A 12,680-nucleotide genomic window follows, 5' to 3' on the forward strand; every position below is an offset into this window, starting at 1 on the left:
TGCCTTTTTAAAAATAAATACTGGCAAAAAGTAATTTACAAAGCAATTTTTAAAAAAGAAACAAAACACCAAATAATCAACAAAGGATATTAATGGGTTTAAATTCATCATTTGGTTGCAACAGAAAAACACATTTCAAATCAGTGATTCCCTGGAAGCATCATGAGCTCTACACACTTGAGGAATGAAGGGTACACAGTACTGCTGGCAAACGTCAATACAAAGAAATAGCTGAAGGTGGGATAAACCTTCCATAAAGACCACAACCAATAAGCTCCAAAGTATTTCTCAGACCCAGAATTTTTCTTTCCATTAAATTTTTTTCTGTGTGCATGTATAGGTGTTAGCAAATCTCTCCTGAATTCTTAAAAAATGACCTTTCTAAATAATGAAGTTAATTATCTAAAAGTGATCTTAAAAGCTATGTGATCCCTCCCCACCAAATATGATTTCTGCAATGGAAGAGAGTATACCATTTTTCCTCCTTCAAAGACTTATATACTGGATTGTTCTAGAAATCACAGACTTTCTATTGTACTAGAAGCTGGGACATAGTATATACAGTAAATGAGACACTGAGTCCTATTGCTTTAAAAAAAAAAAGTCATCTTTCTCTGAAGGACAAGATGTAGTACCAGAAATGACATGAAATAATGATGTAGAACTCCTTACGGCATTGATTTGAGCCTGGTCTTTTCCAGGCCAAATCATGACTTACTTTGCTTTTTCAATGGCCTCTCATAGTTGATAAGTATTGCCAAAGAATGGTCTGTCCTTGCTGGAAACATTATGAGGCGTGCCTGTCTAACTATGCTTTTGGACACTCATTCCTGATACTAACATGACAAGCATCACCAAAAAAAGAAAAAGGAAAAAGAAAAAAAAAAAGAGACCATCACCACATCACCACAGATTTAACACATCACAGTGTATACCTGATGATCCAGATAGGCTCCAAAAGAGCTTTCTATATTCTGTACATTAAAAGAAAAGGCTTAATTACTGAAGGTTTCTTTTCAAGGTCAAGATAATTTTTAATGTTACCTACTAATGATTATTCATTAATAAGCACTGTGACATAGAATATAGAGGTTTGGTGAAAGGGAGATATGGATTGGAAAATCCTCCTCCTGATGTATACCAGTTAGGAAACTATGGGCATCTCACTTAACCCCTCAATGTCCCAGGTAGTTCTAACAGTTATGGTAAGTCACAAGAGTTGCCAATCTGTATTGGTTATGAGAGTTTCTATACTGGGACTTCCCTACCTTGATGAAATCACAAGTCCTACCCTAGAGGCAATCAGATGGCACAGAAAGAAAGCACTGGGCCAAGTCAGGAAGACCTGAGTTCAAATCCAGCTTCAGACACTTGCTGTGTTACCCTGGGTAAGTCTACTTAACCTGTCTGCCTCAGTTTTCTCATCTGAAAATGGGGATAATAAAAGCACTTAGCACAGTGCCTGGCATATAGTAGGCACTTAATAAATGGTTGTCCTCCCCTCCCCCCTCAAAAAACCCCCCACCCCAACAACAACAAAAATCTATAATAATTACTTCTGGATGTTATTCTGGCTTTGAGATAAAATAATGTCCTAATTAAAATTAGGACCTGATTCAGTGAGGAAAGGCCAAGTATCATTTATCTTTAAAAAAAATGGTAGATCTTAGACTTGGATGGGTCCTTAGAAGTCCCCCAGTCCAATTGTCTGACACATGAATGCTCTCTGCAACATTCTTTAAAAAAAAGAAAAAAGACCATCTAGCTGCTTTGGCACACTTTCAGTGATGGGCAGCTCATTCCATTTTGCTTCAGCTTTAAATGTTAGGAAGCTTTTATTTACACTGAGTTGAAATTTTTCTCCCCTTATAACTTCTACCCATTGATCCAAGTGCTACACTCTAGGGCCAAGCAGAACACATCCTCCTCTCAACATTACAATTTTCCAAAATAGGATGACAGCTACCATATTCCCTCTAAGGCTATTTTTCATTATATTAAATTCCCCTAGGCTCTTGAACCACTCTAAAAACCAATGATATCTTTCGGAGACTTTCTCCAGTCCTCTCACTATCCTAGTTGCTCTCTGTTTTTTCGGACAGAAAAAATCCAGTCTTTGTTGAAGAGCTTCAATGAGGGGAATCCTACTGCTTCCCAGAGCAGCCCAGTCCACTTTTGGCAGCTAGGTGGCTCAGTGGATAGAATGGAGTCTGGAAGACTCATCTTCCTGAATTCAATCTGGCCTCAGATACTTACTAGCTGTGTGACCCTGGGCAAGTCACTTAACCCTGTTTTCCTCAGTCTTCTCCTATGTAAAATGAGCTACAGAAGGAAATGGCAAATCACTCCAGCATCTTTGCCACGAAAACCCCAAATGGGCTCATGAAGAGTCAGAAACGACTGAACAACTGTTACTTGGTTTTCCCTCTTAGAGTAAGCCTAAATTTGTATCTTTCCAACTTCTACCCATTAGTCTTAATCTGCTTTTAGATGCAAACAGAACAAGTCAAATCTCTTTTACACATGATGACCTCTCAGGTACTTGAAGACAGCTATGCTGTCCTCCAGAAATATTTCAGATGTGGTCTTGGAGGCAAAATATGTGGGGATTCCTTCTGTCATTACATCAAACTTCCATTAATGTAGCCTAATGTAGCACTAGCTTTTCTGGCTACCATATTACACTGCTCTGCTGAGTCATACTGAATTTGCCTTTTCTTAACCCTCTATGTTCCCTGCCCCTTCCCACCATGACCTCTTCTCTTTCTATGTCTCCTTCATCCTATATGCACGCCATTTTTTAAAAATCTGGGTAAGTCTACTTACTTCTTTCTTTCTTTTTTTTTTTTGTTAAATGACATCTGAGTGTTATAGCCGGGATAAGACATTTGTACCTTCCAGGCAAGGTTTGAAAATTTTATTCCTGGTGTGTACAGTAAAGCCCATCGAAGGCTTTACTATAATACACTGGTCTTGACTTATCCTGAAATAAACATCTATGTGCCACAGAGGACAGGATTTTCTGGCATTAAAAGCACGTACATTTATACAAAGCAGTGTGAAAAACCTATACAAAAAGTGGAAACAGTCTTTGTCCTCAAGGACTTAAAGACTAATGGGGGAGACATCCTGTATATAAATGGGTTTATACAAGATACCTACAGAGTAGCCATAAAATAACCTTACAAATGATGGCACTAGTAACTGGGGGGAGGGTTTAAGTGGTCCCGGGAAGGACCTGATGCAGAAGGGGCACTTTGGTTGAGTCTTAAAGGAAGAAGGCATTCTAATAGGTTGAAATGAGGAAGTAAAAAATCCCAATGGGGACAGTCTATGTGGCTGGACTGTAGCATGAGGTAAGGAGAAAAACAGGGGGAAACTAGAAAGATAGGTAGGGGTGAGGTTATGAAGAACTTTAAACAGCAAACAGATGAGTTTATATTTGATCCTGGTGTGTGCCCATGATGACTTGGGAAACTCACTTTGGTGGCTGTGTAGACAATTGATTAGAGTGAGGAGAGAACAGAGGAAGGGAGACCATTGGAGGTGATTGTAATAGTCCAGTTTAAAGGTGATGATAGACTAGACTAGGGTGGTAGTTATGTCAGCAGAGAGAAATGGGTATATATGAGAGGTATGGAGAAAGAAATGAGAGGACTTGGCAAGTAACTGGATATATGGAGTGAGAGAGAGTGAGGAGTCGAGGATGACCCCAAAGAGGCCAACTGCTCTCCTTCAAATTTCTTAATGCATTTTTCTAGACTTCTCCTTCTCACTTACCTTATCTGTCCCTTATATTATATGTACACCTGTGTTTTCTACCATTAGTGTGTAAGCTTCTTGAGAACAGGGTCTCCATTCTATTTCCTTCAACAATCACAGTGCCTTGCCCAGAGAAGGCATTTAATTCCCATTTCTTTAATTGAATTGAAAGTCCCTAACATGTTGGGAGGATGTGCTCTGGAGAATTTAGGGAAATACACAAAAGAAAATTCTGTAGAATGAGAAGACAAGGAGGGATTGCTAGCCACACAATACCACAGGTCCTTCTAACCAACCCAGCATCAAAGTAATGGTCAAAGGTCCCTCATGGTACCCCCTGAGTATTTCACCTTAGCTGGAGGCCAACCTTGCTTTAGTCCCTAAGTCTGGACTCTCTTAGGTAGACATCCACAAATTATGACCAAGAGTCAATGTCAAGGTAGCCAAAAATCTGTCTCTGTAACTGCCACTCATTGTTCCTACTTCTGCCAGGGCTGGGGGGGGAATGGGAGAAAAGAAGGGTGTGTATGTGTGTGTACTGGGAAGGGGGGTTGGGAGAGGAGGAAGGGAAAGCACATAATAAGCACGTAGTAAATGTCTGTTTAATTGAATTAAAGTAGAACAAAGCCTACTCCATTTTTCATATGAAGGTTCCTCAAATGATGGAAGAGCTGTCATGTTCCCCTAAGTCTTTCCTTTCCTGGACATCCTCAGTTTTTTTTTTCAATGGATATTGATATGCATGGTCATCATCATAATCACCCTTCCCAGATGCAGTGTGTCAACATCCCTTCCTTAAATGCAGTTTTTAGGACTAGACACAACATTCCTTCCAGATGTGGTAGGCTAGGAAAAATGACAGAGAGACTGTCACATTGCTCATTGCAGACATTCTACCCTTCTTAAAGCAGCCTAAGATCATAATAGATTTTTCTGGTCTCCTTGTCTCTTGCTAATACATACTAAAAGCTTGTAGTCCATTAAAGGCTGAGTGATCAGTCACTATAGTTTCTGGAATTATCCTGAAAGTCTACAAAAGGAGCACAAAAAACTCTTGTGCTCAGTGTGGAAAGAAAGAAAATGGAACACCTGTCAGATTCTGATTCTCTACTTCACTCTGAAGTCCTGCAGGTCAATAAATTATTCGTGAGAATGCTTATCCCTATCCCAGCCTAGGGAGCTTGCAACACTGAGGCACCTAGGTGGCATAGTATTGCTGGACTTGAAGACCTGAGTTCAAATCTTGCTCAGGCAATTACTAGCTTTCACTTAACCTCTCTCAGCCTAATTTTCCTCATCTGTAAAACAGGGATAATAATTATGTTGTGAGGATCAAATAAGCCAATATATTGAAGTTGTTGTTCAGTCGTTTCAGTTGCGCCCAACTCTTCACGACCCCATTTGGGATTTTCTTGGCCAAGATACTGGACTGGTTTGCCATTTCCTTCTCCAGCTCATTTTACCGATGAGGAAACTGAGGAAAACAGGGCTAAATAACTTAAGTAACAGGGTCACATAGCTAATAAGTATCTGAGGCCAGATTTGAACACAGAAAGAGGAGTCTTCCTGACTTCAGGCCCAGCACTCCATCGGCCAAATCACCTAATCTTGTCAAATCCTAAAGCACTATATAAATGCCAACTAGCTACAATAATGCATCTTCTTATCTGTTTTCTAATACCGTTAAAAGACACAATCTTTTGTCAACAAACATTCCCAAATAAAAATATATGAAAGTGTTTCCTCTCAGAGAAATCTGAGTACAGGAGCAACCTGAGCTAAAACATATCTTCTCAATGATGAACTAAATAAGATTCAGCCAACTACATTATTTTCTGAAATTTTTTGGACCTTAAAAATGAAGAGGACAGCATGGGAAATGCTGTTAAATACATATATTCCTTTTTCAGACTCTAGAAGGAATGGGCCAAAAATCAAAACCAAAACCAAACCAAACGAAATCCTCAACAGCAGCTCTGACACTTGTAAATGATGGCGAGTAGTCCTTTGGGTGCCACTTACTTGAGGGGAAAAGAAATGTTCTCTGGGGAAAAAACAAAACAAAAAACAAGCAAAAAAAAAAAACTTGAACATTCTTTGAATCAAGGAATAAGTAGTTTTAGGGAACAAAGAAAAAGGAAAAAAGACTTAACTCTGAATCAAGTACATCTCTGAAGGGGAAAAAATTGAAGCAAGATCAGGAAAGTGGCTAACTCTATAAAACATGGAGGAGGTGACCTAGATATACAATTATCTGCAACTTAACTGTACTAAGTGCCTAAGGGCATAAAAGGAAAATCAGGAAAACCTTTTACTGATAGTACCTGACTTAGAACCAACTATTTTTGAATGATTATCCTTTTAAAATTGTCTATTTTTCCAAAATCATTTAAAATAACATTAATGTTAAATGTTTTAAAAGTTTACTAGGATTAGGTTAAGTCATTCAACTATGGTGTAAATTAGTGCAGGGCCTATCTGTTAGTCTGAGCATTAGCCACCACATGCAAAGCTGATGCAGTCATCTCGGAAATCATGGTTCACAGGACAAGGTGCTGTATGTCTGTTATTTTTGTTTTTACCACAGAATAAGGGATACGGTAGAACCAATGTTCCAGTTAATGGCAGAACAGGTACTGTAATGGAAAGCAACACAGATATGTTAACAATGACTATCATCAGGAAAAGCACTTTATTTTTCCACAGTCTTTGAAAAAATGTGGCATTGACTAGAATAAAAGAAGCATGTCTGTGATTGATTCTTTTGTTCTTCAGTGGGCAAGTATTTATTTTTGATGACTTGGGAAACTCAGAGGTCTTCCACATTGAATCTTCTATACCAAATACAATTCTATCTTTGAAATTAAAAAAAAAAAAAAAGTAAGGCCAGGGAGGTTATCTTCATCACTAACAATCTTGCCTGAAGTTGGAAGCAAAACCGGAACAAACTATTCATAAACATGACCAACTTTATATGCTGAAGTGCAAAGCATGATTCAGAGAAGCAAAAGCTGATATATAACCATCTTATACTACAAGAATTTGTAATTTCACAAGGGTGAATCTTCCTGGAGATTCCAGCCCCTTAGATCATTGCCCAATATATCCCTGGAGCTTCTCTGAACTAGGGCTGATCTCCACATAGTAGATACACAATACGGGTATCAAAAACACTCTTCTAAAATGATGCAACTAAGTAGTGCAATGAAATAATACTAGCAGTTCAAATGTAGACTCAGACCCTTACACTTACTGACAGTAAATGACTTAAAGTCAACTATCAACAACTATATATATTAACAACTAGCTATATGTGACCCTGGGTAAGTCATGTAACTTCTGTCTTAGTTTCGTCATCTGTAAAATGGGGATAATAATAGCACCTACCTCCCAAGGTTGTTGTGAGGATCAAATGAGATAATAATTATAAAGTGCTTGGCACACAGTAAGCTACTATGTAAACATTAGCTATACTTATCGTAATTATTACTGAATATATCATTCATTCCTATTTTATTTTCATAATCCAGAGCTTTGGAGAGTAGATGACTTTATTGTCTTTTCATAAGTGGGAGATCATGCAAAAATGCATCTTATTCATAAACAAGGAAGTCATGTTTTAAAATAAACAACCATCATCTTCAAACCAGCTTAAAAAGCTCAGTATTATTTTCCCTTCGCGAAATTCAAAGGTGTGGATATGAACAGGTCATCTATCTTGTTCAAGTTCACATAGTGAAGCCAAGTGTCTCTAGGGTTCAAGTCTTCTGTAGTCTGACAAGTCCCTAATTTCTTTTAGTCTTGTAAGGTGGTAGTGAATGCCTTCCGCTTCTTCTGGAGATACAGTGCTGTAGGGGCTAAAGAGTCAGGAAGATCAAATCCTGCCTTGGACAATTACAAGTCGTGTGACCATGGGCAAGTCATGTAACCTGAGGGCCTCCATTCCTTCATCTGTATTACCTGTATTATCTACCTACTAAATAGTATTGTAGTGAGAATAAAATAAGATGATGCCTGCAAACCATAAAGAGCTCTACAAATGCCGGTCATTGTTTGAAACAGTCCATAGGTTTATTCATGTAATCTGGCTGCTTTTAGGCAGTGTAATAAATGCAATTTGTTAGCTTCAGAAAGTGATGAAGTACCTAATATTATTAAGGAGAGATGGGGGGCACTGGGAATAGTGTGGAGCCTAGTTAGTGAATTTAGTTCAGGCTTTAGCACTGACTTGGAGAACTTTGGATTTGGTTTGACATCGAAAGCTCCAAAGACCTGGTATTTTTAGCTCATTCTCACAAAGGCTGTAAAATGTAAGGGTACCATTAGGAAATTCAAATATAATGGAACCCTTTCAAAGGTTGGTGTTAGGAGCCAGGGCAATAAAGTACCTTACAGGCTAATCATATTCTTTCAGGATTTGAATTTTATAAAGTTATTAGGGGAAATGATTTTACCTGTGTCTTTTTTTAAGCCATGCAATTAGTATACTGTGTTATGTAGCAGTCCCACAATAGCTGGGTAAAAATTTTAAAAAAGGCTCAGATTCTTATAATCTAGCTACTGCTCAGATTTTTACAATCTAGCCAATAGTTCACAGATGCTCAGATTCTTTAAGAGTCTGGATAATATGGCTGATCTTTAATAAGCCTTGTTTTTGGCTCAAAGAAGGCTTGAGTTGAATTCTTTCTGGCAGGACCTGTGTGTCGTGATTTTGGGGTTCCAGCACCCCTGAACCTCTAGACCTCATCATATGGTTCCCTGACGGAAAAAAATGCCTAATACCAAGCTCTTTACCAGCTGAGACTAGAAGACTATAGGCCATTCACCAACAGTTGGTAGCAAACAGCAGGTACCAGCCAATGTCCCCCATCGTTCCTTGGATACAGCCTGTGCTTGGTTCCAGTCAACCTCCTCTTTGGGACCCCCTCAAGGCAGGAACAGCTCTATGACCCTTGCCAGCAGCAAGCAGTTTCAGAAGCCAAGACCTTTTGCCCCTTACCCCAAAAGAATTTGGGTCCCATTTGTTTGAGGGGGGAATGATGGGGTTGGGATCTGGACCCTAGAAAGGAAAAACCTTGAATTTTCCCACATGGCTAAATCTCTGGGGTCCCCTGAGGCTATAATCCCATTAACTAGCCTTTGATTGTGGCTACACCCAATCTCCCAATTCTCTGTTACACTTAACCGAGCCTAGCCCTCCATTGTCTTACCTCCCTATGGCCACTTCCCAGTCATAATCCTGTCTAGGCTCCATTCTCCCTTGGTCCAGGCCCCACCCCCCTTCCTGCAGGATACTTGGCCACTCCTAGATCCCTCCCACGGTCTTTCTGTACATAAGGTCCATCTTATCTCCATTGAGATGCTCAGATTTTTATAATCTAGCCACTGCTCAGATTTTTACAATCTAGCCAATAGCTCACAGATGCTCAGATTCCTTTAGAGTCTGGCTAATAGGGCAGATCTTTAATAAATCGTCTTTGGCTGAAAAAAAAATAATAAAAATCCTTTCTCAATGCAGGTTATTACACTAATATAATAATCATATGACTGAAAAGTTATGTATACTGAAAAATCAAACTTTTAAAAATTATATTGTAATTAGGCTAGGGGAATGCTATTTAAAGGAAACCTGTGGCATACTTTCTTGTAAAGAGAAAAATCTATTTGATTGCAAAGATTCATCTCTTAATTATTGCTTGTCTGAATTTCTGTCAATGGAGCTTTCAAGAGAATGTAACCTCCTTGAGGGCAGGGCTTGTTTCATTTTTGTCTTTGTATTCTTAGTGCCTAGCACAATGACTGGCAAGTAGTAGGAACATAATATATGCATACTGCATTTAATTCTTAATAGAAGATACAAGAATTCCCCTCCGCTCCCCTCCCCCAAATTAAGTAAAAAGAGTCTGGAAACATTTGAGTCTGATAAATGTTTGATCCTTGTGAAACCAGGAAAAATTATAGCTAAAATTTGCTATTAAATTCACTGTACTAGGAAAAATTTTACTACATATTTTTCCTTTACTTAATGTTGTCCTTATCATATTACCATATTTGGAGATAGTGGATAAACAAAAATTATAGAATATTAAAGTTGGAAAAGACCTCAGAAGTCATCTACTCTAACTCTTATTTGAAGAATAAATCTCAGTAAGTGCATACAGATACCATGTCCACTTATATTTTCTCTTCTCATCATTAGTTGGTTCAACCAATCATCTTTAAAGTATGTTTTCAATTTTTTTCCATCCTCATTGTTCTTCTCTGACCCCATTTCTGTTTTTCAATGTCCTTCCAAAAATGTGGCACCCCAAGTTGAACAAAATACTTCAACTTTGGTCTCACCCTGGACTTTATGATTCATGCAACTTGGGGAATGTTTTTTTTTAAAGCAATTACTCAGATATTCCTAAATGTTATCCTCTATGAGGAGTACAGTGAAGACTTCCTTCCCTTTCCTTTCCACACCTTACATACATCAGGGTGACTCAGAAATAGCGCCCCTCAAATCTGCTGAACTTACTGCAAGGAAACATAAAGACAACAATATTTGCTAGTTACGAGGGCTCAGGCAATTTATTCAGTGGTGATTTCAATAGGATTAAGAGAGATTGATTAAAAAAAAAAAGACTGGCAAAAGATCTCAGCCAAATGAAAGAAAATAGTCTGGAGGAAGTTTCTACTACTGAACCAGTCAATTTGGCTGCCTTCCCAAACAGCCAGCCCCCTTCCCCTCCAGGAAACTGTAAAGTCATCAATATGTGACTAATGCAGCCAATAGAAAAATATTTCCAAAGTAAGACATCTGAATCACATAATTGCTCTTCTTTGATGACAGCTTGGTCCTCCCTCACATTTTGAGAAATTCTTCTCTTCTTTTCTTTCCTTCCAAGTCTTTTCCTAACCACTGTCATTGATAGAATATGAAAGCTAAGGAAATTACATGCAAAAGGGGTTATGTAACTCTACTAGAAGGTGGGGGTGGAGGGTGTTCTTGGTTAAAATGGGTTCTTTGTTAAAATTTTGGAGAAAGATTTTCACCTAGAGGACTACTTAAAAAAAAAACAAAACACCAAAACACTAAAATCCTTAATACATCTATTGTGGCTTCATGATTGATTTGATCTCATCTAAATTTCATTTCCTCCAGCTACAAGCACAGAACTCTGCACAAAGTTGGCATTTTGTAGCTGTACATGTTATATTCCCCTTGACCTTTTCACACTTTTCTTTAGCAACCTCATAGCAGGCAGTCTGTTCAAACTAATTTGCACTCCTCGTTTGTGTTTCTCTTTTATTATCTTCTTTAGTCATGAATTTGAGTGTGAGGGTGTTGGTTTCTTCACCTACATTCTGAGCTCCTTAAATGAGGAGATAATATCTCCTAATTCTGTTTTTAAGCCCCATTGTATCTAATGGTGATCTGCAAAGAGTAGATCATCTGGATAGGTAACTGTCAATAATTTGAACTAATCTGAATTAGTGAAAATTCTACATTGAAGAATATTTCAAATAAAATGGAGTCATATTCCTTTTCAAAATTTATAGTGCTTCGAACCAGCTGACAAACAAACAAATGGCCTAAGTAATTAATGGCCACATAAGAATTCATTGTAATTGACACACAATTTTATGTAAATTGTTCCACTAAAATGCCTGAAAAATCTGCGTCAGCTAAATATGCTTTTTGACATCTAGCCCTCCTATTAATAAGCTTAGTAAGCCTTTTCTATGTTAGAGCAAAGGTGGACTTAAGCCTAGCCTTTATGCTTGAGAAAATATTAATGAATTTTTACTGTACTGTTGATTATTTAGCAGGATGTAATTACATAAGGGAGAACAGTATTTCAGTGGGTTTTATTTTCTTTTTAAACCCAGAAAACAATCCATTATAATGAGGCTTCATGCTCTTATATCTTCTTTAACCTTCTGCATTCTGCCAGAATGCTCTGCCTACCAGTTACTCAAAAACTCTGCTGTACGTTAACTGTCATCCCAAGAAAGGAGCCAATATGGTAAGTCCTCAGACACATATTGTATACTATCAGAGAATAATTCTCACTGTTATTGAGTGTTATGTCCTTTAAAAAAAAAGAACTAAAATAAACAAACAGAAAAAAAGAACCCAAACCTTCTCGTATTTATAGTCTTAATAAAACATTGTAAAATTCAGAGAAAAAGAAATTTGGGGTGGGGGGGGCAGGAGGGTCAGACACCTTAATAAACTCATCTAGACTCTCTGGCCCTGGGTTAATTACAGAAATCTTCTGGGACCTCATCTACATAGTGGCTAAATAGCAATCTGGTTCCACATAAGCATGAAATACCACTTCTTTGAGGTTCTGAAGCCTGAATTTCCTTATATTTTTTGAGCTTTGACAGAAACTTTGGTAAAGCACAATTAGGTTTTGATGTCAATTTAGACTGAACCTCCTTGAATTCTGATATGAGGTAGCTAATGCTTCTGGGGGAAAAAAAGAAATCTAAACTGTATTTTATAAGAATTCTCTTCCTGGCTTTTTTTTTGAATTTCTCTTCATTTGTCTTTAGTATTGGGGGAATGGGGAGGTTATTTTATCCTGTTTTTCATGTTTCTTCCTCAGCTGAAGCTATAATCCCCTATGACACCCTAACTGATAGCAATGGAAATTATTGTTGTCATAGATAAAGCTTCCCAGTGAATGACAAACTCTAGAAATAAGAGTCAAGAAGTTCCTCTTTTCATGCAAATGTTTGGATCCTTTCTTTCTTTCTTTTTTTTTTTTTTAAGAATGAGGTTTAAAAAAGTAGAAATTAGCTGCTTTGAAGCAATGTGGTCTAAAAACCGAGTTACAGGCATTTTTTATCCCTCTCCTCAAAGGGCAGGTTATAGGATTGTTCCTTAAGTTTCAAGTCACTTTTAAAATGACCTGAGGGGCAGG

The 12,680-nt window shown here is 37.9% G+C and overlaps 1 protein-coding gene across 3 annotated transcripts in view; it reads right to left on the reverse strand.

Moving 5' to 3' along the window:
* Positions 1 to 12,680, reverse strand: part of LOC114030650 (arf-GAP with SH3 domain, ANK repeat and PH domain-containing protein 1) — a 482,413-nt gene that overhangs the window by 27,299 nt on the left and 442,434 nt on the right. The gene's annotated exons all lie outside the window — the stretch shown is intronic.

This window comes from Vombatus ursinus, unplaced genomic scaffold, assembly GCF_900497805.2.
Source record: "Vombatus ursinus unplaced genomic scaffold, bare-nosed wombat genome assembly UNPS02014973.1, whole genome shotgun sequence".
Lineage (NCBI taxonomy): Eukaryota > Metazoa > Chordata > Mammalia > Diprotodontia > Vombatidae > Vombatus > Vombatus ursinus.